The sequence below is a fragment of the Macrobrachium nipponense genome, chromosome 40, assembly GCF_015104395.2.
Source record: "Macrobrachium nipponense isolate FS-2020 chromosome 40, ASM1510439v2, whole genome shotgun sequence".
NCBI lineage: Eukaryota > Metazoa > Arthropoda > Malacostraca > Decapoda > Palaemonidae > Macrobrachium > Macrobrachium nipponense.
In genome coordinates, this window is record NC_061101.1 from 3,415,082 (window position 1) to 3,442,464 (window position 27,383).

General features: G+C 44.0%; 1 pseudogene; it reads left to right on the forward strand.

Moving 5' to 3' along the window:
• LOC135211887 (nondiscriminating glutamyl-tRNA synthetase EARS2, mitochondrial-like) lies at nucleotides 1-27,383 on the forward strand (annotated as a pseudogene).

Genomic DNA, 27,383 nt, shown 5'->3' on the forward strand with positions numbered 1-27,383 from the left:
TTGGGTCACTTGGGAGTCCAATGTTGATCTTGTATAAGAAGAAAACCGGTGTAAAGTCAGTGTGGGTGTAGTCTTACATATGAATTTGAATTTAATCTTTTCAAATTTTCATAATTTAGGTATTTTAATTTTAATTTTGGCGTAGGCCTAGTCTATGCCTATCCTCATTTGTGGACCGGTCAGGGTTGCTTGTCGTAACCGGATTTCTAAAAATGATAGTAGAAGCCAATGCGGTTTTCCTAATACCTAGTAGAATACTAGTACCTAGTAGTTTTCAATTGTCATTGCTAAACAAGTAGGTAATGGTTTTAAAATGAAAGACACAAGATAAACATTCAAATAAATTTCTGATGCCTAGCTAGCCTAGTTAGGTAGGTACCTAGCTAGGTAGCTAGGTAGCTACTAGGCTAGCACCTACCTAGGTACTAAGCTAGTAGCTAGGCCCGTGGAACTACCTTATAGGTAGGCTAGTGGTACTTATTTATTTAGGTAGGTAGCAAGGGATAGCTACGTAGCCTACCTACCAGCTACTAGTAAGGTAGCTACCACAAACTTCTAGTTAATGGGTCGTTACGTTAAGCTAACTGATTAGGTACTATTTATTGTACCTAAGTAGCTAGCCTAAATGTCAATTGGGCTAATTTCACATTAAGACTTGTAAGAAAAAACCATAAGTAGGCTTATTTTGCACTCACATTTATGAGAATAAATTAGAATTAGTCTTTTAATCTGCAGGAATATAAAGTAAAGTTTCTGACAATTTTTTATGCCATTGAGAAATTTGACAGGTAATCAAAGTAGGTAAATAGAGACACGGCAGGCATTTCTTAGGAAATTCCAGTTTCCCTAGTATTTGGTTTGCTTATTAAGAATTTAACATTATTTTTTGTTGGCCAGATGTAATTAACCTATAATTTAACTTTGACTTCTATTCTGTGGTAAGGGGGACCCTTGGGAATGTGTATATGATCTACCCATTAGTCCCTTCTGCCTAATATCTGTAATGGGGTACCACAGTGGGAAAATGTGGTCTTACTATACAGATTAAAACAAACACTAGGAATTTCTCGAGTTCATCATGACCTACCCTTCCTAACTTAACCTAATCTAGGATGCTGCATCCTGCATGACCAAGGACACTCTATTACCACCCTCTCCTCCAAATGAACACCTTAGCCTGAGCTGACCTAACTGGGCAACCTTAATTATGGAGTGAAAAACCTAACCTAACCTCTCCTGTTAACCTAACCTAGGATACTGTTTCTAAACTACTATGGGGGGAGGTGCTTACTCATGAGCAATCATTTAGTAGCACGTTATGTATATAGTATCATAATATCATCCTCTTAGATATTAGATATTATCATGATTATCCACCCAAGGAAATTCGTAGAATATCAGTGTTTGGAGGAGGTCAAATTCTACCAAAGAGAAGATTAGAATCTCTTGCCACAAAAGATTTACTAGGTGGGAAAACCTCAGCAGTTCATTTCTGTAACCAATCTTTGTGTCCTGTTAAATTTGCTTTCAATATTTGCTGTTCATATTTTGGCGCTGCTGACACCTCTCATCCAGTCAAGTGTTTAGAGAAGTTTGCCATCCAGTTCCTCAGATCACAAATCACAGTTAAGGTCTAGAAACTAAGAGGTTTAGCTAATTTCATTGCAATCAGTTGTACAGCATATGCGAGATATACATATAGTACTGCTTTTCACCAGTCAGATAAGTTCCCCTTAGAAAGAGAATATTCTCTATCAGTAACTTCGCACATGTAAAGATCTTAGGCTGGAACCCCACAGAACCATAAGAGCTACAGGTGGGCTGGGTAAACACAGGTTAGGATAGATTAAAAATTGCATAGAGTGCATACCCAACATTGTTGGATTTTATAGATTGGGAGAAATCATTTAAACCTTTTCAGAAATCATGTTATACATGGTAACTCAAAGTCAATTTTGTTTTAAATGAGGTAAATGAAATTAGGTTGCATTTGTAGTGTGGTTAGACATATCTTTGATATCTTTAAGTAGAAAAAAATGCAAAGTGCACTTTCTAAGAAAATTGTCTCTTCATTTTTGCCAGGTTTGGAAATGACATTGTATGTGCTGTGGAGGAATGCTAAAATTTTGGTCTCTCCTTCAAAATTCTCCAGACAGATCACATTCAGTAGAAGTATTTTTTCTTCAAAGAATCTGTGTTCCGAAGTTAGAGTAAGATTTGCCCCAAGTCCCACAGGTAAATTATTGTTTATTATATAGTACATTTTAGGGAATTTTAATGATATGAGATTTGCTGATGTATGGTTTAGTAATTTGATACAAGTTGCCAAAAGTTTTGACCATATAAAATAACCAATAACCACTTGAGTTCACACAACAAACAAACAAACATCTGATTAATTTTTGTTGTACATACAAACTCATTTCATTTTCATGGTATACAAAATACTTGATACCCCTGTCTTTTATTTGGCAGAAAATAATAGGAATACCCATTTGGTATCTCTCGCACATGCATATCTAGTCACCTAGAGTCTCTAGCAGTTTTTGTTTCACTTTTGAAGTAAGTCTTCCCATTAGTTACCTAACTGGCAAGAAGTTACAAGAAATCATCAGGGTTAGGGGTGAGAACTTAGAATGCAGTAAAAGTAATGGGTTTTTATGAAAAATTTATCTTGTTTTCAAAGAATCAGATTTGTTTCACTGCAAACGAGTTATTAATAACGAAGGTCAAGTCACAAATTAGTGGTTAAAGAGTTGAATGAATTTATAACACAGTCATTAAAATTCCTTCAAAGATAGCTTACCACATGTGTTACTATTTGTAAATGGGAGGAAAAATATCATTAATAAAGTTGTTGTTTTATTATTCAGATGATTCTTTTAAACGGTAAAGATGACTGTCAAGGACCTTGCCTAATAGCTGTTGCATATCATACTACATTGAAAGTTGTTTAAAAATATTTCAGCTTTTGCCCCATTGTAAACTTCATTTAAAAATATTTCAGCTTTTTGCCCCATTGTAAATTTCATTAGTACACTGAGTTCCAATTCCTCTTTCAGGTTTCCTTCACTTGGGAGGCCTAAGGACAGCATTATATAACTACTTATTTGCTAAATCCCGAAAAGGCAAATTTATTTTTACGAATTGAAGATACAGATCAGACGAGATTAGTTCCAGAAGCGCTGAGAAACTGGAGGCAGTCTCAACTGGGCTAAGATTGTGCCAGATGAATCTCCATTTGTTGGAGGATCATAGGGCCCTATGTTCAGTCCCAGAGATACGAAATTTATGGTGACTATATCAAAAGCTCTTGCACAATGGAGCTGCATACAAATGCTATTGCTCTGAGTTTCGACTGAATTTGTTACGCAAAGATCTTCAACGAAGAGGTGAAACTGTGAAGTATGATAATAGATGCCGAAATCTTTCTGCTGCCAAGATTGAATTTGAGAGACAGGAGTGCCATTTTGTATAAGACTAAAAGTAAGTTGTTTGATGATTAACTTTTAATTCAGTAAGATCACTACAGTAATACTATTTTAATTTATTGCAAACTGAACACATTTTCTAGTACTGTAATAATAGTTTAGAATTTTTCTTTTTGTAGTTGGTAGGACATCACTGAGCCTTTTGAAGATTTAGTTTATGGACCAATTCTGAACAACATTGCTGAACTTGAAGGGGACCCTGTACTAGTTAAGACAGATGGTTTTCCTACCTATCACTTTGCTAATGTTGTTGATGATCATTTGATGGGTATAACCCATGTCCTGAGAGGTGTTGAGTGGCAGGTATCGACTCCAAAACACCTGCTTTTATATAAGTAAGTCAGAGGACTTGATGTATAGTAGTATTGCAATCTTATTTTGTTAGATAAAATAGTTGTTTGGTAAGCATTAATGTTTGTGGTTTCAAAAACAAGTGTATTATAATGCCAAGGACAAGTTTTGAAGGAGCTGAGTGCAATGTTGAACGTTTAGTACAAAAAATGTCAACCACGACTCTCACAGATGTAGATATACCTAGTCAAAAGCAGTAAAATGAGAGTTAAGATTGGTACATTAACATAATCATCATCCTCAAAAACATATTTATATTAGCTTTTCCCTTTAGGAAGGTTACACTCTCCTCTGTCTTCTGCCCTTTCTACCTACATCTCTAACAGGTCAGGATCTTCATCTGTCCCTTTAAACTAGTTTCCTGACCTTCCTAGAAGTCATCATCCCACTCTATGAAATAATTATACAACTTTCCTTCATGTGATTTGTTCTAGTAAACTAATCAGACATAGAAGCTTATCTTTGATTCAGTGTAGTTACGTATGTATATCTAAGTTAAATTATAAAATAATTAAATTATAAAACTTCGTACCTAGAAATTATATATATCTGTAGCTAATTATAATTTTGCTATAGTTTTAGCATTTGTTCATGAAACTTACCTGCAGTATATATATATAGCTGTATTCTCTGAAGTCCGACAGAATTTCTAAAACTTACGACACACGTGTGGGAGTTAGGGTGGTTAGTACCCATTCCCGCCGCTGGGAGGCGGGTATCAGGAACCATTCCCATTTTCTATCAGATTTCTTCTGTCGCCGGTGTCGTAAACATCTGTTTACACACCTCCGCCTCAGGATTTTGGAAAACTTTTCATTGCTTGAGTATCCTCCCTTGACTCTTTGGTTTTTTTGATTGGATCGATGCTTGGCATACGTGATTTGGACTGTTTTTTTGAATTTGGCTTAGTTTTTTATTCCTTAAATATGTCTGGATGTAGTTCGGCTAGCGCCAGGGTGTGTTCGAAAGTGGAATGCAAGGTTAGGCTTCCTAAGCCTTGGTTGATCCTCACACATTGTGTAAAGGGTGTAGGGGGCAAGAGTGTAAATATGATTTGCGCTGTAATGAGTGTGAAAGCTTGGATGATTTACAATGGAAGACGTATGAATCCTACGTAATAAGAGAACGTGATAGGATTAGGAGGTCTTCCTCCAGGAGTAAGTCGGGTAGCAGACAGGGTATTAATGTATCCCCTTTCTAACCCTCCTTTAGATTTTGTGTCTCCTAACCCCGTAGTGTTGCCTTCGGGCCCTCAAGTGGTGTCTGCGGAGGGTAATGCCCTTTCGCTTATTCTGGATTCATTGAAGACACTTGATCTAAAGTGCTTGCCCTTGAAAACAGGCAAAATAAGTGCAGTGATAGTGCCCCTAGTGAAGTGGAGGGGGCGTCAGATCGGCCCTATAGCGCCTCTAGGCTGGGACCTCTGCGGACTCCCAGGACTCAGGGAGAGGGCTGTCGAAGGCCGAAGGAGGGTTACGGGGAACCCCCACCATCTGCGTCCCTTCAGCAGTTCCTGTGGACGCTTCCCAGCTGCTAAGGAGCGTGCTCGAGTCACGTATCCTGAAGGATTGTTTCTCGTCTTCCGACGCGTCCTCCCCCGCGCGCAAGGGGTGGGAATCTCGTTCGGATTCGCGACCTTTGAAGAGGACTCTTCAAGAGCTTGACGCTTCACGTCATGCTTTGTCTGAGTGGCATTCTTCTCCGGAAAGCGTAGCTTTTCCACCCCAGAAGAAGTCTAGGACGTCATCCGACGATGACGCCCGCGAGCGCCCAGTCGCTCTAGAGCCAAGCTGTTCCTGGAGAAGGAAGAGAAGGCGTCCCCTCGCCCCTCTCCTTCTCACAAGCGCAGCTCGTCTCCGCGTAAGGAGACATCTCAGACGGAGATCATCATTGCGATGCAAACGGCAACTGGACGCTTTACTGAAGCAGAAGGAGGCGGTACCTCGTCGAAGGAAAGACGATAGACTGCCTATCAAGAGAAACTAAGCAGTCTTCTCCAACGGCTCCTCTTTCGTCCCCGTCTTCTGATTTTTCGCCCTCTAGACTTCGTTTTGCTCCCCAGGGTTCGTCTAGAGGTGACGTTAGACGCCAGGTTAGAGAGAGTTCTCTGCATGCTCCTCTCTCTTCCCGTAGAGAGGACGCTCGGCGTTCCGACTTCGACGCTTCTGCTGACAACGATTTTGTAGCTGTCGGACGGACTTCTTTGCGTTCGGCCCCTCTTCGACATGACAGTGTTGACGCTCAACGATACGCTAGTCGGCAGTTGATCAAGTTTCTTCGCGGGACGTTCGTAAGGACGCTTCGCGGACGTTAGAAGAGTCTCTTTGATGGACGGCTCCGGTTTTTGTTGGACGCTTCGCTGGACGCTCGGTCGGACGCTGATTTGGACGCTCGAGAGAACGCTACGTTGGACGCTCAGATGGACGCTCGTAGACGTTCTAGTAAGAGCTCTGTGGACGCGAATGTGGAAGTTCGCTGTCACTCGGATGTTGTTCCCGAGACTTTGGCTCGTTCGCCTCTAAAGGTGATTCCTGATCCTGTGACTGTTAAGGATCCGTTACCCTCGTCTTCTCTTCTTCGTTCGGATAGGAGACTTGGAGCTAAAGGACTTCTGCCTCTTCCTTCGGACTTGCACTCGGGTAGGGAAGAGGAGAACTTAGCGGTTCTTCGGAGGATGTTGATGAAGAACAACCTGCTATGTCTGCGTCGTCAGATTATCAAGTTTTTGGCACGACTACTTCGTGATTCGTTTGGCGATACTTTCCAGCCTGCTGCTCTCCTCCTTCCTCCTCCTTCTCAGTTTTCGTCGTCGAAGACAAGCAAGTCTCCATGTTTCGTGAAGATGAAGACGTCGTTATCTACTAGAAGCTTTCCGGAAGGTTACGCCTGGATGGAGTCTAGGAAAGCAAAGAAGGACTACTTTCGCCCTGCCTCCGTCTAGACTTAGTGGTAAGGCAGGGATGTGGTATGAGACAGGCGAGGAATTAGGATTGAAGGTTCCTACGTCTGCTCAAGGTGATTTCGCCAGCGTGGTTGATGCCTCAAGGAGGGCCCTTTTAGCCTAGCTAAAGTATCTTGGACGACTTCCGAACTGGACCATCTTTGAAGGGACTGTTTAGGTCCTTAGAGGTATTCAACTTCTTAGACTGGTGTCTTGGAGCCTTAGACAAACAATCCTCGTAGCCAGACTCGATCAGCTTGGGGGAGCTGTCCAGTGTATTGTCATGCATGGACAAGGCCGTCAGGGATGGCTCAGAGGAGTTAGCCTCTCATTTTTCAGCAGGGGTTCTTAAGAAAAGGTCGCTTTATTGCACTTCGCGGCTAAGTCTGTCTCTCCCGCACAGAGGACAACTTTTGTATGCTCCCTTCTCGAGTCATCTCTTCCCCCAAGCTATGGTGAAGGATCTGGCAGTTAGTCTGCAAGAGAAGCCACACAAGACCTGTTGGCTCAGTCTTCGAGACGTCCGGCTGGCCCTTCAACGTCGTCAGGAGCCCAACCGTTTAGAAAGCAGAAGCCCTTTCGTGGAGGGACTTCCGCTAGATCGTCTCCTCGAGGAAGAAGCCTTCCTAGAGGTAGAGCCCCTTCCAAGTCTAGGGGCAAGAAGTGAGAGATCGTGCCTTCAGTCACCGGTAGGAGCCAGGCTGCAGTTGTTTGCAGAAGCCTGGAGAGTAAGAGAGGCAGACACCTGGTCTCTCGACGTCATAGAGAAGGGTTACAAGATCCCTTTTCATAAAAAAGCCGCCCCCGTTGACTTCCACTCCCAGGGACTTGTCCCCATCGTATCCGCTAACAAAGCGAAAGATACTTTTCGACCTGCTCGAGAAACGAGCAGTGGAACAGGTTTTAAACCTGGCAACGCCAGGATTTTTACAACAGATTGTTTCTTGTACCGAAACAATCGGGAGGGTGGCGGCCCGTTCTTGGATGTAAGTCGTCTAAACCTCTTTATAGAGCAGCAGAGGTTCAAGATGGAGACACCTCAGTCAGTTCTGGGGCCTTAAGACCCGGAGATTGGATGGTATCACTCGACCTCCAGGACGCCTACTTTCACGTCCCGATACATCCCCAATCGATGAAGTACCTTCGGTTCGTATTGAAAGGGAAGGTCTTTCAATTCAGGGCTCTTTGTTTCGGACTGAGTACGGCCCCTTTTATCTTCACCATCTTAATGAAGAACGTGGCGAGGTGGCTCCATCTTTCCAACATCAGAATCTCGCTCCTATCTGGACGACTGGCTCATACGAGCCTCCTCGCAGACCCGGTGCCTGAAGACTTGCAAACGACTCTGTCTTTAGCTGCGTCCCTGGGACTTCTGGTGAACTTCGAAAAGTCACATCTGACCCCAACACAGTCCATCGTGTATCTGGGGATTCAGATGGATTCAGTGGCTTTTCGGGCTTTTCCGTCCCAGGAACGTCAGCAACAAGGCATAGAAAAAGTGTCGGCCTTTCTAGGGAAGGATTCATGCTCGGTGAGGGAATGGATGAGTCTGCTGGGGACCATTTCCTTGCTGGAGAAGTTTGTTTCCCTGGGGAGGCTACACCTCCGACCTCTTCAGTTCTTTCTGTCGGACAGCTGGACAGAAAAGGACAACTTCGACATGAAGTTAAGCATCTCGGAAGAGGGGTGAACCAATCATAAGATGGTGCTCGATCCGTGGAAGCTGTCAAGAGGGCATATCCCTCAAGCTTCAGAACCCCGACCTAGTGTTGTTCTCCGACGCGTCATCCACGGGGTGGGGAGCAACTCTAGGGGGGAGGAAGTGTCAGGTACCTGGAGATGGGAACAGGTAACCTGGCATATCAACTTCAAAGAGCTGGCAGCGGTTTCAATTAGCACTCCAGTTCTTCCAGAACAAAGTCTCCCGTCGTGTAGTTCAAGTCAACTCGGACAACACCACAGCCCTGGCATACTTGAAGAAACAAGGAGGAACACACTCTCGCTCCCTGTTTACTCTTGCGAAAGAGATCCTACTTTGGGCAAAGGAGAGAGAAGTCACAATATTGACAAGATTCATTGCCGGAGTCGAGAACGTCCGGGCAGATCTCCTCAGTCGACAAGGACAGTTATTGCCGACAGAGTGGACTGTCAATCAAGAAGTATGCCAGGAACTGTGTGGGTCTTTGGGGATGCCCCTTAGTGGACATCTTTGCAACGTCAAGGACGGCGAGACTTCCTCTGTATTGCTCCCCCCCCGGTTCTCGATCCGGGAGTAGTAGCAGTAGACGCCCTTCTATGGATTGGACGGGCCTGGATCTCTACGCTTTTCCCCCCTTCAAGATCCTGGGGGTGGGGGATGTGATGAGAAAATTTGCAGCATCGGAGGGGACGAGGTTGACTTTAATCGCCCCCTTTTGGCCCGCAGCGATCTGGTTCACAGAGGTGATGTTTCTACTAGTGGATTATCCGAGATCTCTTCCGTTAAGGAGAGATCTACTCAAACAGCCCCACTTCGAGATAGGTACCACAAAAACCTCTCCGCTCTGAGTCTGACTGCGTTCAGACTATCCAAAGTTGGCCAGAGCGAGAGGTTTTTTCGAAATCAGTGGCTAAAGCTATCGCCACCCGCGAGGAGACCATCATCAATCGCGGTTTACCAATCGAAGTGGGCAGCCTTTAGAAGTTGGTGTAAGAGAAAAGGAGTTTCCTCTACCACTACCTCTGTGAGCCAGATCGCCGACTTCTTGCTTTATCTGAAACAAGATCTGAAGTTGGCAGTGTCAACTATTAAAGGCTACAGAAGCGTCCTATCTGTAGTTTTTCGCCATAGAGGTCTTGACCTCGCTAACAACAAGGATCTCCATGATCTATTGAGATCTTTCGAGACGACCAAGGTACCACTACCGAAGCTACCTTCGTGGAACCTGGATGTGGTCCTCAAATATTTAATGTCAAATCGCTTTGAAACCTCTTTCCTCTTCGTCTCTACGAGATTTGACGAAGAAAACTGTATTCCTAACTGCTCTGGCGACGGCGAAGAGAGTTAGCGAATACAGGCTATCAGCAAACACGTCGGTTTTCAAAGGGCATAATGCAGTCTGCTCTTTGAGTATGTCGTTTCTGGCCAAAAACGAAACCTTCCTTTAATCCGTGGCCTAGAACATTCGAGATCAAGGGTATGGCAGAGATCATTGGTCAAGAGCCAGAAAGAGTCCTGTGTCCTGTTAGGGCTCTTAGAGAGTATATTCGTAGAACGAAGGATTGCCGAGGTTCTGCGGAGAACTTATGGTGTTCGGTCAAGAGACCAAACATGCCCATGTCCAAGAATGCACTGGCATTCTTTTTAAGAAACACCATTAAACAGAGGCGCACGCTTCTTGCAAAGACAGCGACTTTAAGATACTAAAAGTTAATGCGCACGAAGTAAGGGCTATTTCGACCTCAATAGCCTTTCAGAAAAACATGGCTCTAAAGACATTTTAAGTGCTACTTTTTGGAGGAGTAACTCAGTGTTCGCCTCGCACTACCTACGGGAGGTGAGAACGACCTATGAAAACTGTACTCTCTCGACCATACGTCGCCGCAGACACTATTTTGGGGGCAGGAGGTAGCACTCATCCTTTCCCATAGAAAGGGTAGGTGAGTTTTTAATATTTGTATGTTTTATGGTTGTAGGGTCGGCTGCCGAGGTACAGTCGTCCCTTCCTTTAGCCTTTGGTATATGGGAGTTTGTTGTTAGGCTAACTTAGGTGGTGGTTTTTGCCTCGTTGCCCTCAGAAGTATGGTCATGGTCTAGTCACATTGTGGTCCCGTCCCCGTTGACAGATCATCTAGAGCGCACCAACTACACAGGTTCACTACCTTGTTGGTAACTCTAGTGAAGCAGAAGCAGGCTGGGTGACAGTAATCACGAAGTCAGCTATGCTAACAGGTAAGGAACCAAGATGTCAATCATATACATTTATATGTTTCCTAAAATCCTTTTTCTGTCTCTCCCACCGCCAAAGGTGGGATTCAGCTATATATATATCTGACAGGTAAGTTTCATGACAAAATGATATTGTTAAGATACAATAAAGTTTGTTCATACTTACCTGGCAGATATGTATATTTTTAGTACCCACCCACCTCCCCTCAGGAGACAGTGGAGATAGAAATCTGATAGAAAATGGGAATGGTTCCTGATACCCGCCTCCCAGCGGCGGGAATGGGTACTAACCACCCTAACTCCCACTACGTGTGTCGTAAGTTTTAGAAATTCTGTCGGACTTCAGAGAAATACAGCTATATATATAATCTGCCAGGTAAGTATGGAACAAACTTTATTGTATCTTAACAATATCATTTTATTGTTAGTATAAGTTTTTAATGTACTGTACTTGTTTTTAACTATTTTATTTTTCAGAGCATTTGGTTGGGATCCTCCAAACTTCGCTCATTTACCGTTGATTACAAATTCCGATGGCACAAAACTCTCCAAACGTCAAGGAGATCTACACGTTGAATCTTTAAAAGCCAAAGGTTTCTCATCTACTGCTGTCATTAATTTTGTTACCAACATTGGTGGTGGCTTTGAGAATCGAGAGCATAACGCTATTTATGGTATAGATGAGTTGGTAGAAAAGGTAAGGAGTTGATTGTTGGATTTTACTGTATGTGATAATCACTGTGAAACAGAAGGAAAAGCATGTTAGTCCATATTTCTCTGAGTATCACATTCTAATAATTGTTAAGTTTGTTAGATGTTATACAAAGTTCAAATCCTTTTATTTGTCAACATTTACAGTCAAATCAAGACTTTTAAAAGTGAAAATTCTTCATGCAGTGTAATTGTGTAGTAGTAGTTAACAATTGGGGTGGAAGTACAGCAAGCTGAGTAAAATGAACTATGTTATTGTTGGAACAATGTAAGGGAAAGCAAGGAATCGTTGGAGATTCTAGCTAGATGAAATGTTGATATTTTTATCAAGTATAGGAGGTAGTATATCAAGGAGCAAACTAAAATGTGAATGCCTCCCTACTAATCTGTATGCCTTCAACCCTTGCAAGCAAACCTCAGCACTCTGTCTCTCACTGTATGCTCTTTTCATTTTTCAGGATGCTGTATACAGTACAGTGGTACCTCGAGATACGAAATTAATCCGTTCCAAGGCGGCTTTTTGTATCATGAGCCTTTCGTATCTTGAATTGCATTTTACATGTAAAATGGCTAATCTGTTCCAAGCCCTACAAAAGCACCCCAGTAAATTTCATAATAAAGCTAAATTGACCTATAAACAATGAAATACTACAACAATTTGGACCATTCAATACCTAACTTAATACGTACTAGTATACTAATATGTACGTATACCTGTAAATGAAGTGTATTAGTGTACATGGTATACAAGAAATACTGTACGTACATACATACATATGTAGTAAAATGTGGAACCTTACCTTTCGAGTGAGGCTATCTCCGAAAGTGGCGACAGAGGAGGACAAACGGCAGAAAACACTTCTTATATACGTACACTAACTTTACAAAACACATTAAAAAATGTCAGGAAACATAAACGAAACTTTACGAAACACATTAACAAAACTGTAACACTTAACTTTACAAAAAACTTAAAATTAAATTTTTTTTGTCTTTTGATTTTTACATTGTTTTTACTTTTATACTTTACATTTTTTTTTTTTTTTTTTTTTTTTTTTTACAAATTTAAATTTCTTCACCACTTTCAACTTTGTTTTTTCGTAGTATTATTGATCTTCCTTTTTGCTTATCCTGCTAAGTACTAAATGCCTCTTTAAAAAAATAACTATCCAAGGAAGATTGCTTCTGCCTGCTTTTCAAAATGCTCCTGAAACGACTCAGGCAAACGTCATCGAACTGTGCAAGCATAGGACCTGTGTAAGCCTTTTCAGGGTGTTCCTTTTCTACAAAATGTTTGCTTCTTATGAAAAACAGCTAGAGCATCCTTAATTTCTGCCATTGTCATAGGGTCGTCCTCCTCCTCCTCGCTGCTGCTAGAGAACTCTTCTTGAACGACGTTATGTTGCATGGCCTCCAACTCCTTCAGGTCATCCGTTGTAAGCTCCTCTTGGTGCTCCTCAAGAAGGTCATTGATGTCGTCCTCGTCGACGACCAGCCCCATGGACTTGCCGAGTGCAACGATCTCGTCAAGATCTGGTTGCGAAACAGTTTTCAGGATTGTCAACTGTTCCTGAATCTGCAGCACCAGCTTCGCCCACGTCAAAGAATCCCTCGAAGTACGGGCAGGCGGATATGGGATCAGGCCAGAGTTTCCTCCACGAAGAATTCAAGGTTCGCCTCGAAACCTCCTGCCAAGCTTGGTTGATGAGTCGGATCTTCCAAAATTCATGCAAGGTGAGGTTTGTGGTATCAGTGATGTCGAAACATCTCTTGAAAAGATGTTTCGTATACAGCTTCTTGAAGTTCGATATCACTTGCTGGTCCATGGGCTGGAGGAGAGGGGTGGTGTTAGGCGGAAGATAAAGAACCTTGATAAACGAATACTCTGCTAGGATATCTTCCTCGAGGCCAGGAGGGTGAGCAGGGCATTGTCCAACAACAGCAGACATTTCAGAGGGAGGCGCTTCTCTTCCAAGAATTTCTTCACTGTCGGGCCAAAACACAGATTTACCCGCTCGGTGAACAAAAGTCTCGTTACCCAGGCTTTCGCATTAGCCTTCACATCACTGAAGCTTCTCCTTAGCTTTGTGGGCCTTGAAGGCTCGAGGAGTCTCCGAATGATAGACAAGTAGGGGCTTCACCTTGCAATCCCCACTGGTGTTCGAACAAAGTGCGAGCATAAGCCTGTCTTTCATAGGCTTATGCCTGGGTAGCTTCTTCTCTTCCTGCGTGATGTACGTCCGACGAGGCATTTTTTTCCAAAAAAGGCCAGTCTCATCACAGTTGAAGACTTGCTGAGAACTGTAGCCTTCCTTGATTGTCATCTCGTCGAACGTCTTAATAAAGGCTTCGGCCGCTTTCATGTCCGAGCTAGGCGCCTCCCCATGCCGCACCACCGAATGGATGCCAGTCCGTTTACGGAATTTTTCGAACCACCCATGAGAAGCCTTGAAGTCTGGGGTTGACGTTGATGTCCCTTCTCCTCCGTCGTCTTCGTTGTGGGCAATCAAATCGCCGAAAATAGCACTGGCCTTGTGGGAGATTGCCGTCTCGGTTATCGTATCGCCACCGATTTCTTTGTCTTTTCATCAAGAAGCAGCCTTTCCATCTCATCTTACACGTGTCTCCCTCTTGCTAGACAAAATAGTCACGTCCCTTGGAAGGTGTAGCTGCTTTGATGGCATCCTTCTGCTTAAGGATGGTGCCTATTGTCGACGGATTTTGGCCGTATTCCTTAGCGATCACACTCAATTGCATGCCAGCTTCATACTTTTTAATTATCTCCATCTTTGTCTCCAAAGAAAGGATCCTCTTCTTTCCTACTTCAACTTTCTTGGGACCCATGACTACGTATATACTGTACTAATAAAGTTATGTAGTAGTATACATATGAAGTAAAGTTCTCAACACAAACACGATAAAATAGTACTACAACGAAATCACTAATGAATTTACATTAATAAACGAAATGGTATAGAACGAATGAATTCCGTGTGCTTACGATACCGATGATGCCGCGAAGTGGCTGAAAAAGCATGCGCTACGTAGAGCACGATGGGAGAGATGCTGACCAATAGGAGAGCAGATCTTATGTGGTGACTAGCATCAGGAACCAATGGGGAGAGTGGGAGGATGGTGGCGAGTCTACTCAGTTGGCGGCGCGCAAGTTTTAAAATTGTTATCGGTGGTCCGGGCGAATCTCTGTCTTTACAGCAACAACCTTCCGTATCTTGAACAATTTTCTTATGTAGAGCCACAAAAATCTTCGTACGTATTTGCTTTCGTATCTCGAGTATTCGTAAGTTTGAGCCTTTCGTATGTCGAGGTACACTGTACTTGTAAAAATATATGCATTTTTTTATAATGTTACATGAAATTGGTAAATCACAAGTAATGGGTTTGTATGAAAAAGTAATTCTGTTTATATAAAATTATTTTTATTGACACTTTCATCTAACCAAAAATGCCAGTCACAAAGAATACCTTACAATGTGATTTCTTAAGCTCCAGATTTAATTTGCTGTACATACTGCATTATGTAAAAGAGCAGACCACAATAGTTTATGTAAGGAGCTCCTATGCTGCTTGAAGAGAGCATAAAATCATTCTTTAATGAAACAGTTTCCATTAACAAGCACTGTACATCTTGTTTTATCATCTTGTCTTTTACAATATACATCCAATTCTTTTCTTTCAGTTTCACCTTGAAAGAATCAATACTAATTCATGCAAGCTGGAAATTGAAAAATTGTCTCAATTTAACCAGTTACATATTCAGCAATATTTAAGGTCACCCTCAGATGCAGCTCTTCTTATCGCTGAACTCCGTGAGTTGTTGAAACAAAGCTTTCAGGACAAGTAAGTTGTCTTAGCTCATTTTTTTTATATGTAATATCATAACGTTTAATTTAAAACATGCATTTATATAATTTCTTACCAGGTATCATATCTAAGTGTGTTACATCCCTACTTTAGATGGTCTGGTACTGTATCTAGGAATGTCAGCTTCCTATATTTGCTATGTTCCTATTATCATATACTGTAATCATTAAAATTTTTCACTTTAGAGAGGTCCCTATGGGGTTGATTTTAAAAGGCGTTTTTTCCACTGTTTTATGTCTTAAGTCTTCATCTGTGCCCCTTTTCCATGATTTTCTGGCCCTTCCTACTGGTCTTTGTCCTGCTTACATGAGTGCTTCTTTTCTAACTAACTACTTTTTTCTTAATCTCATCATGTCTCAACTGTGTTAATATTTGAGGTCGCAGTCTGTTTGTCATTTGTAATATGTATTATCTTCCCAATACTTATTCTGAGGACAGCAGCATTGGTGTACAGGTCCATTCAAAATGTCAACTTCCTGATATCAATTGATCTCAAATGTGTGAATTCCCATATTCCAATTAATTACTCCATGAGGAATTACATTCTTGTGGCAGGGAAAGATCTTTCAGTGCTCTTTTAGTTCACAGTCATTTTCGTCAGACTTGTGATAACCGTGAAGATTTCGCTGAAGAATTGGCCCCAGTTATATACTATTTTGGCTTGCAGAAGGGACATCTGGTAGGGTGAAGCATTTAGAAAACTTGATGGTAATGTCCTCTTCAGTAGAAAAGTGTTGAAAACATCTCAGCTTCACCATCTGTCTCTTTATATGAGTTTAGTTGTCAACTGGGTGAAGTTATCCTATTTCTTTCCAAGTCAGCTTTTCAGTTATACATAAAAGTAGATACCATGACTCCCTTGGTTTGCCTAACCATGACAGAATTCTGAAATTCCATTGTTTTGTGGCTGTTTCTCAGCTTATCAGACTCTCATGCTCTACTGTGGCTGAAAGTACGTAATAGGTTACCTTGCTCTGCTGGAGTATCTGGTGCTGTGACTGAGGTCTCTGCTACTCCAATTAAGTGATCACTGGTTTGCACCCAAACTTCCAAAGGACTATCCTTTTAATGTCTTCCAGGAGATTGTGTTAAACTTAAGTGATAGCAAGATGTAACCAACCTTCACATTATGCTTTAACCTTTTGATTGAAAAAATTTATTGTCAGCTGTTATACTTTTGCCTTTAGGGACTTGGAACAGTCCCCATGCACTTCACAAGTCACATCTGTGCTGCAGGGAAGTTTTGATAAGTACCACTTCTTACATATATTTAAAGACCAATGATTCAAGGTTGTTGATAAGACAAAGCTTTCACCATAATAAAGAAGTGAGCATTAAACTTTAGCTGAAATAGCAAAAAAGTGTAAAATCAACTAAATAAAAGCGTGAACTGGTCAAGATCTTGGGAGTAAAGCCAAAATGTATGTTCTATCTAGCAGACATAATTGGAATTGCAATTTTTGACTTGTAGAGGAACTTGAGAGCCCAGATGGTAAGACGAGTGACCTAGAGTCTTCTTATTTTTGAGTGTCAGGGAAAGGAGGTTACATACCTGAAGGCATTCATATAGTGATGATTTTTTAATGTCAAAACAAATGAGTTTTGCTTTGAAACATAATATTTTTACCTTGTGTGTGATTCAAGATCAATAATACATTAATTTTGTTTGTGGACCTCAAGTAATTGACTTTTTCGTCCCCTTAGTTCATGTGCAGGCACTCTCCAAGAAACAGCCCTCAGTGATGAAAGATTGTTCAAGATATTGTCTTGGAGCAAGGGTAGAATATTTAGACTTTCTGATCTTGTAACCCCAGAATTTTCATATATTTGGGCTACTCCTCAAGATTTGTCATTCCAACAGCTTCCTTCAATGTCAGCTGCTCCTGGTAAGTATTTTACCTTATAGCCTTAAGTTAAATGTCTATATTTAAAAGAAATACTAATTTTAAATTTTTTATAATTGAAACATATGAGACCTGATGGTTTTAAGTCTGTGATTAGTGGACCAATCTAGCTGTCTGTCTTCCTTGCATAAATTTCATTATATATTGTGCCAGAAAGGGGCCTATTTATGTTTTTGAATAACAAGATTGTGTTGGGTTTAAGCCTTATTTTTAGTTTTATATATTTTTTCAGAACTTGTGCATTTCATGAGTTGGCTTGTGTTTTTGTTCCGACACGGCATACAACCTTCGGTCCTTTTACAATAGGAAGGTACTAGCGGCAGCTGGATAGGTCGTAAGCTTTCGAACAAGGGGTTCGGTAGTTTAACTGCTTGTCCGACAGGCGCGCGCGCGCGACTGGGAGGTAAACAAATCACTTTTGCTTTCGGCCTGCTGGCGTGTAGACGTGTATCGTCGCTCTCTGCCCGCTTCATCGTCGTTGCTTTCGCATGGTTGTGTTTTTCTTTTCTATTTATCTAGTGAAACTGAATTGTAAGTACAATCATTTCATATTTATTTCCATTGAATTCAATTGCGAATTAAAGGATCTTGGTTTCTCCACCGCCCTCCGATTACCCGAGTGCCGGGTCTGAAGGGCGTAAGTGCGGGAATTCATTTTCCCCTGAAATGATCCTCGTATTGTGTATGCTCGGTGCCGAGGGCGGGAGAGCGCTCGCTCCGAGCTTATATTTTGGTTGGAAATGTGTAGATGAAAATCGTAAGTAAGTGCCCTTTTCATTTATTTTTTTTTTTTTTTTTTTGACCTGTATGCTCGTTGCCGAGCGAATGCGCTCGGCACGAAAACTTATTCTGTATGGAAGTGGAGTCGCAAGTACAGTATTCTTTTTCATTTTTCATATATTTATTTTGTTGTAGCATACTCATTTGGGATCAATTTCCGATCTTACCCGGAAATTGATCCTTTCCCCTTTTTTATTTGAATGAAGTGAAATCGCAAGTGCAGTTCTTTTTCATTTTCATATTTATTGAGATTGCATTAATTTACTTGGATCAATGTTTCCGCTATTTCCCGGGAATTGATCCTTCCCCTTTTTATTTGTATGAAGTGAAATCGCAAGAACGCAGTATTCTTTTTCATTTTCATATATATTTTGATTGGCATCAATTCATTATGATCAAGGTTCCGTTCATAATCGGGAATGGAATCCTTTTACCCTTGCGCTCGGTACCGACGGGCGCAAATGCGCTCGATCCGAGCCCTTATTCATTGTGAAGTGAATCGTAATGCAAGATTCTTTTTCATTTTATTCCTTTTATTATTGATTGCATCAATATTTATTTGGTTCAAGTTCCGCTCAGTCAGGGAATTGATCCTTATGCCCTTGCATTCGGGCCGAGGGCACGATTGCTCTCGGGCTCTTATTATTATTGTTGGGTACATGGGTGCTGTTGCGGGGGTGGGGAACGAGAACCCCCCCCCCCCCCCCCCCCCCCCCCGCTCAGCTCCCACAGATGGCCCTTCCCCTTCGGGGGGGAGGTTTATCTGCGTTCTTCTCCTCGCCTGATCCGTGGAGCGCGGGGGAGGGCGCTCGGTGCCCGATGTACAATTGTATTCGGGGTCTTCCACTCGTTCGGTGTGGGGCTCACCCCCCCCCCCCCCGCGCGAGGGGACTTCCCCCCCACCAATCACTACTACTGTTATTTCCGCAGGTGCTACTGCCACGAGGGTGGACCTTGGTGAGGTATGGGCGTCCTTCCATTTGCAGGGCGGGGTGCTAGTGTCCAGGGGCTGCGGTTCTATGTCTGGGCCTACTGCGGTCACCCATGGAGTGGTGACCACGCTCCAGGGACGACGTCCCTCCTCACCTGTTGTACTCGCCTCACGTGGTAACAGTCTTGCCTACAGCCGCTGTGAAGTGCCGTTCGCCATACCGAGAGGGGGGCGTGCCGCCGCCGCTCGTGGTTGCGCGCTGCCGCGACCACACTTCCGCTGCCCTAGAGCTCGCAACCTGGACCTGCCGCCGGTACCAGGATGTTGCTGGCTGCTGCTCCACTTCCTGTGTTTCCGGTGCTGCCTGCCGTACCTGCCGATTCTGGGCTGACTGTCCATGCAGTTGCTGCGCTGGCTGTCCCTGCCGTTTGCTGCGCTGGCTGTCCCTGCCGTTGCTGCGCTGGCTGTCCCTACGATGGCTGTGCTGGCTGTGTCTGCTGTTCCTGAGATGCCCATACCTGCTGACGTCGTCCCTGTTCGTGGTGGTACTACCCCAGACTTTGGTCTGTCTGTACAGGTGCGTCCGGGCCCTGTGGCTTCGGCTACAGCAGCCCCGGCTCCGCCCTGGATGGCAGATCTTACGTCTGTCCTGAGGAAGCTGACGAAGAAGAGGAGGAAGGTGTCGTCGTCGTCGTCTTCATCTTCTTCATCGTCGTCGGCTGCCGCTCTTCCCCTTCGACTTCTAAAGCTTCACAGCCGAGGAAGAAGAAGGTTGCCTCCTCCCTCCCTCCTAAGAAGTCTCCCTCAGGAGCTTCTCGGGACCCGTCTCACCTCGGTGGGACGGGAGGGTTCCTTCCGCTGGTCCTCCTGCTCCTTCGGGAGCGGGGGCCCGTCTCTTCTTCCGCAAGGAAGAAGACTACGGGGACCAGAGGGGGTACCGGCGGTAAACACCGGTACTACTTCCTCGCCTGGTGTCAGTGGTTCTGCCACTGCATCAGGGTCCGTCTCGGCCTCTCGTTCGCGGGAGGTTACCGAGTGTACGGTCGCCTACCAGCGACCGTGCAGCCAGCCAGGAACCAGACCTCTGAGCTCGCTCAGCGTCAGGTTCACGGCACGGGGCGGAAGACTGGTGACAGCCGCTCACGCGACTCTCACCAGACCAGCTCTCGCTCTCGCGGCGACCAGCTGGCTACCCGGGGACGTGACGGTCCACGACCGGCCACGGGCGGAGCTGGGAAGAGGTCCTCCCGTTCGCCGGTGCCAGCCACGGCTGGAACCAGCGACGTGACGTGCCGTGAGGACAAGCACCGGTCTCACTGTGACAGTGGAGCCTGCAGGTCGCCTGACCGTCGCTCTCACAGAGAGCGATCGGGTACGGCAACCAGCACCAGCTCTTCTGACACTCGAGATCGGGGCCGCTGTGCTCAGTCCAGCCCGATCTCCACAGCGAGACGGTTCGACCAGGCCTGCAGCTCGATCGCCACCGCCGCGGGTTGACGATCGCTGCAGCCCTCCAAGCCTGCTGGTTCTGCCAGCGAGCGAGGAGGGAGAGCGTCAGGTCTGCCTCTCCCGTACCTTCAACCTCCTCGGTTACAACCGGGAGGAGCTAGGTATTGAGGAGTGATCGTGAGGGGCGCCCCTCATGATCCCACCACGACGCCCTACGTGCCAGCACGGTTCTTGGACCGGCCAGGACGTATGCGCAAGTGGATGGAGAAGACCGAGAGGGCTGTCCCCCCGCTGTTCCCCCTTCTTAGGAGGAAGGTTCTCGGAATATGCTCTTGTTCGAAGGGCTTAACAGGTCCCACTCTGCAAGATGCCTGTGACTTATGAGATCCAGAGGAACTTTGCCGAGGTTATGGCGCTGATTCTCAGCACACAGACCTCGGGGAAGGATCGCCGCTCCCACCAGCAGAGCCACGTCCTCGGCTCGAGTCGTTTTGGGGCCGAGAGGGAACCCAAATCGACGGTGGGTCTGCCGCGATCGGAGCTTGCCAACTGTGTTGAACCAGGTAGTCTCTCGTCTCCGGACAAGAAGGCTCTCTCAGTTCTGGCCGGTCGAACAAGCTATTCACCTCCTCTACTGCGACAGAGGCGTTTCTAGTGTCTTCGGACACCGTATTTGAATACCCCTTCGGTCCCTCCTGAGAGGGTTTCGACCTCGACGAGGACTGGAATGAGTCGGAGGACGGTATCGGCTCTCTCCTGTCAGGTGTCGATCAGCCCCACCCAGACGAACGTTCACAGTGGCGGCAGACCCTTACCTACAGTATGAGTTCGTAACCCTCCTCGGGAAAACGTTTTCTCCTGACGATACGTTTTCCCAGGCTCTGAGAGGCCATCGCCGTAAGGCGATGGCTGCTCCTTTTCTTCTCCAACTGCTAGTTCCGCTGGGAAGCGAGCCGGTATCCAATTCCTCCCCCATTCCCCTCTCTCCTTACGGCTACGAGGGAAAGGGTAGGGATCCTACAGAGATTTCTCTGTAAGATCCCACGTTAGAGGCTGCGCTACCGGGGGGACCTTCAGTCGGGTTCTACCTGACGTAAGCCCACAAAAAAAAAAAAAAAAAAAAAAAGGTCGTTGAGGAGGGATCCCTGCCCCTTTCTCGATTTCTACGGGAATCGAGAGGATCACCAGCCGATATCGTTTGACGAATTCGGTGGGGGGTTTCGCAGAGTGCTTAGAATTCTACGGAATTTCTAGCGCACTCAGAGTGTTCGAGTTTTTTACGATCTCCAAACACTTAGGCGAGACCACGGTCCAAAGTGAGCGAGAATCCCCGATAATTGTTACACGATAATCGGGAACCTCGCTTATTGCTCGAATTCCTGTAATTTCTAGCATTTGGAAGAAGACTGCTGCTGAAAGAAGAGTATCTCACAGTAGGCGATTAACCTGGAATAGAGAAGAACGGACGGGAACTTCCAGTTGGGGCTTGAACTATTGTCTTCGGTATTCTGTTCACCATTGAAGCTTTCCTTTGGGAAAGACTTCTCCTTCACTCTCTTGACTAGAGAACGAAGGCGGTCGATCTCCAATCCTTATTCATTCCTCGAGAGAAAAGAATTTAGGATGGAGGTCGTGGTACAGAACCTACAAATATACTACGTATATACCCACCCTCGCGACATGATTCTTTTAACAGTTGAATTGTCCGGGGGGTAGGCGCATACCGTAGTTAACTCTACGGTTTGTGACCGAGACGAATTGTATCTTAATTGAACTGCAACTCGGGGTTGCCTGCAACCTCCCAGCAGTTATCAGTTTCGATTTTAGATACTTGGTATTGTCACGACAACACCAAAATCAGCTTTTGTATTTACCGAATCCGTTTCGGTTCAAATATAATTGCTCGAGCGTATTCTTTATGCTCGATGGTTCTAGCCGAACGCATTCCTTCGTGGAATAATGGATTACCTGGCAACTCAGGATGACGAGTCACCGAGAGCTACTGCGTATTGAAACTGCCTGATAGCAGCTCAGTATCAGCTAGGTCTCGGAGATGCACGGTCGATACGTCTCTCTCTCCCCTGGTTTGATTGACTACCGAACCGTATCTCTGCCCAACAATCATGGACTTAGGTCTCTGATTTAACGGGGGTATTCTCGCAATAATGAAGGACCATCTACTGCTGTGACGCTCGATTTCAGCGCCTTCGACATTGCGAGAATTTTCAACAGATATCTCTTGGACTCTCTCTCTTTCTGTTTACCGCACGGTACAGAAGTCTGTACTAGTCTTCCGCTGCATCGCACAGCGATAATGCGAATGATTTTTGCAGACATCTGAGTTTGTCTTCAAAATATCTCGTATTCATAGGTGTGCAATTATTCATTGCTCGCCCCGAATTAACAGATATGTCAGAAGACACGCCTACTCTCCGACCTGACGCTCTACTTCCAAATGTTCAGCCCATGAGAAGCAGTTCTTCAGGCAGTATTTCCCTGTCTTCATTACTGAAAGCGCTCCGCTTTTATTGCAACTACGATCCTCACCGGACAGCAATGAATAGCGGTTAGCGTTCTCAGTCTTTGTAGCACAGTTCAGAATCTTGAGAATCCTTCTCTCGGTTCAGCCGTGTAAGACGATGGTTTGCTTTTCTTTGTACACCTTCGTCTTCAACGACACATAGTGTTGTTTTCTCCTTAGCTGAGAATCAACTATACTATGAGATATCTTGCCATCAGGGACCTCGGTCTCTAGAAGGCAATTGACTTTCGCCTGTTGGGCACATGCCTTAAGAGAATCATCACCTCGCCTCTGGCATCGGTGACGAACAAATTATTTGTTTAGTCTCTTGGGCATAACCCTTTTTAAGGCGAAGTCACGTGACTTGCTCGGGTGCTTGGACAACTTGCCTCCTACCGAACGCAGTCAGTCGGCAGCTGTCAGAGCGCCAACGTCTGTTACGAACTTCGCTGTGGACTTAGTTCGGTTGTTCCATAACAGTCTTTTCTTCGTCCTAACGGCTTGTCACAGTACCCATACCATCGTACACCCACCATTGAGTGTCGGTGTCCTATCCACTACGAGAAGAACTTCACTGCATGGGGATAGGAGAATGTGAGACACTTCGCTGCAGACGAATAGACCAGTATGGGTACAGGACATCACCGAAGTCGAGAAGAGGGATAGGTCATACATCATTCCCTTCTTTTCCTCTGAGGTAATTGCATGATTTTCTTTTCCTGCGAAGTCAAGCATCCAGGGGATGGGGATTCGTGACGCTCAATTTCGTACCGACTTCGTAGCGAAGACTCAGAACCCTTGGTTCCTGACGATCGGTTAGAGTCCTTCACAATCCCCTCCCTAATGGACTTCACCGCCTTCGATGCGAAGGAGATGCTGCTTTTGTTTGTCCTGTGAAAGCGCGGTCACTCGACATCCCAGGCTGAGTGTTGAAGACTCTTCGTCAGCACCCAAGATGACCTAGAAGTACACTCCCTCGAGTTACACAAGAACTTCATCCGTGGCGCAGGTACTGAAGGCAGGGGTCTGGTACAACAGACCACTGGCACCTCCTTCTACCTTTTGGATATTGCCCACAGGTCCTTGGATCGTTTTCCTTGGGACCCGTGGTGGCTGCTCAACACGTTGTGTAGCTAACCCAGACCCTAGCAGGCTGAACAGCATCGAGTCCTGGTGTGACTGTAAGAATAGATAAGTGATGAGAGAGTGACTGGCTTCTCTTCCTATCTTTTTCTTCCCCTCTACCTGTGGGTAGAGGGATACGGTCATCACCTTGCTGGATAAGGACGAGATGCCGGTGAGCTACTCGACAGAGCCCCATCCTATCCCTTTCACTAGGGATGGGAGCGAATATCCACCACTTCCTCCTACAAGGGGGGGGAGGGGAAGTGGATGCCAACAAGAGACAAACCATAACTTTATGTTGCCTCTTGCAAATAGGAAACTTGTTCTTGTTGCTGGTACGAAGAGATACGCTTGCCTCTCTCTTAGTACTTGGTCCAGAGGTCTGACCATTGATCCTGCGGTGCACACCCCGATCAATCGGACAGAGGCTTGGATCCCATCCCTCGCTCTTACGACCAGGGAGGCATTCCAAGGTTGGGCGAACACCAGTCTGTTCACAAAAGACTCAGATTCCTCCACCAAGAAGTGAGTCTTCCTATTGTAAAAGGACCGAAGGTTTGTATGCCGTGTCGGAACAAATGACAATTTGTCCAAAATTGCATTTTTCCTAACTATACAAACCTGAGGTCCTTTTACACATAGTCCACCTCATGCCACCCCTCACTCTGCAGTTTTTGCTTGGGCCAAAAGCAAAAGTGATATGTTTACCCTCCCAGTCGCGCATGCGCGCCTGTCGGACAAGCAGTTAACTACCGAACCCCTTGTTCGAAAGCTTACGACCTATCCAGCTGCCGCTAGTACCTTCCTATTGTAAAAGGACCTCAGGTTTGTATAGTTAGGAAAATGCAATTTTGGACAAATTGTCATATTTTCCATGGGTATCTTCATCATCTTCATCAGCAATTTTTTGTCACTTTTTCATGCCTAGGACCAAACATCTAATGAATTAACCCCACTCTTTATTTTGTGCATTTTTTGCCAGAATTCCTGTCAGGCCCAAGACTCGTCTTTTTTCTTTTTCCTCTTGTTGATATCTTGCCATATCAATGAACTGTTTCTTCTTTTGTAGTATTTTACCTTTCTAATACTCTCTGAGGTGTGAATCTCAGCATTTTTATTTTATGCCTACTACTCTTGCAATATATTAATGTATTAACCCCTAAAGATAGCTATTTTCCCTGCACTTCTCTTTTGCTTCCTTTCAGACGATCAAATCTGGATTGGTTTAACACCTATACTATTCAGTCTTTCCTTCATTTCACTCTTCTGTTTCTTAAACATTTCTCAGATCTCTTTTTAAATATGCCATTACCTCAGGGTCATTGGATTTAGTTATCTTCCATTTTAAATGGATTTTTGTACAGTTTCTTATGTTCATCCGCTTACCTTGTTGGGTACCAACATTCATACCTTCCGCTGCCTCCAATACAGATTGTGTTTCATCATGTAGTATGTACTGTACCATCACATGCTCAGTGAATCTTTTGTTTTTGTAATGCCCTTTTAATTGCTCCTATCAATATTGTCTCACATCTTCCCAAGATCCACAAAATTTGGTATAGTTAATTTCCTTTTTGCATGGAACTTTTCCATCAGTTGCCTTGCTGTGAAAACCTCACTGGCCAGGTAGTCATGAGGTTGAACTGACAGTATAGTATTTACAGGTTTTTTAGATTTTGTCCAGCATCTTCAGAGGTTTTGTGTTATATGTGTATGATTTTATTCCTGTTTACTTTTCATGCATCTTATGTATTTTCACACAGTTGGGAATCAGTTTTTCTTTTGTTACTATTGCTTAAATTTTGTTTTTGTGCAACCTTGATTTCTTGTCAAGATTAAAAGCAATAACTGTAATGTCTGTTCAGTTTTTTTGGGGGGATAGGGCGGGTAGGTAGATTTAATGTAAAAAGAGACCATAATTCATATTAATACACCATTCTTAAATATTTCCTTGTACAAGAGAAGGATGCTGACTTTTCTGTGAAATGCTGTATAGATACATGGTTAGTTATCATTAGAAGTTTTAATAGTTTTTCGTCTTCGTTTTTCAGCTGATGTTCTGCATACTGTTATTGAAAATATAGCTGCCATTCCTGAAAGCAACTTTGATAAAGAGAGTGTTAGCAAATCTGTCAAGGAAGTTGGAAAGAAATTTGGATTAAAGACGCCAGTTGTTATGACTCTTGTGAGAAGAGCTGTGAGTGGCTTAAAGGTAGGTGTTCAAATAGTGTTCCTTTGGTTCACAACAAAGTCATTACTTATAATTAGACCATTTCACAGTCATGTAATCATCCCTAACAGATTAGTCCCTCCTAAGTAAAGAAAGGTAATGGCAGTCAGCACTATGCACCATATCAAACAGGCTTTGACAGCATGCATTTGTATCTGTAGTGCAGAATGCTACTATCATTCCCAGCTCTTTGCTTTGGATTTCAATGTGTCGAAAGTTCCCTCTATTCAGGTACTGTATGTTTATTCCAGTTATTTAGTACTTTGCATATATGGTAAAGAGATTAGTCAAATTCTCCCTTCGTTCCTGAGGCAAAGTTGATAACTACTAATTAACATCCTTAGAATCAAGTAACTACCACCTCACTTCCTTTGGTCTGCCATGATTTGCTGTGAAAAGTATTCTGATCTGCTTCAACTCTAGTTTTAGGTTTTTATATGCTGTATTCCTCATATTTTTGGTGAGTTTCAATCATATTGTATTTTGTTTGCGTCACTGCTAATTTTTATGTGGCGTGTACTGTTTGTCTGGCTACCACTCTTTCATTGCCATGCTGAATGCATATGTAAAGGAAAGAACTAGTTTAAGACATAAGTAATGGTTTTTCTTCAAGAGCATTCACTGCTCTTGTTCTCAGATACTGTTTCCATCAGCTTCCAGAGTGAGGCATTCCAGTGGCCTGCTGCTAATTACAATTCACTTAGGGATGTACAGTGTCAAACCCACTTTTGTTGCCACGCTTGAATATGTCCCATGATATTCTAAGGAACTGTACTCTTAAGAACAAAACACAACAGTCCCACATACCACTTGAATAGGAGTTGTTCTAGTGACCATAACTAAAACAAGGGTAGTGTCATTTTGCACACACCAAGGCCATGCTAATGACCATTAAAGGATAGAATTTGCAGACTCAAATTTTGGCTTTTTGGAGTGTCTTGTGTATTTCAAAGCCATCTGTATTGACACCATGATGTTATTCATTAATACTTGAATTTTTTTTCAGCAAGGGCCACCAGTTGGAGAAATGTTGGCTATACTCGGAAAAGAAACTTCCCTTCAGCGTCTAAAGCATGCCCAATTGCTGTTATGATTTTTTGGAGCCACTAGGTATTTGTAAATATTAAAATATTTTTATA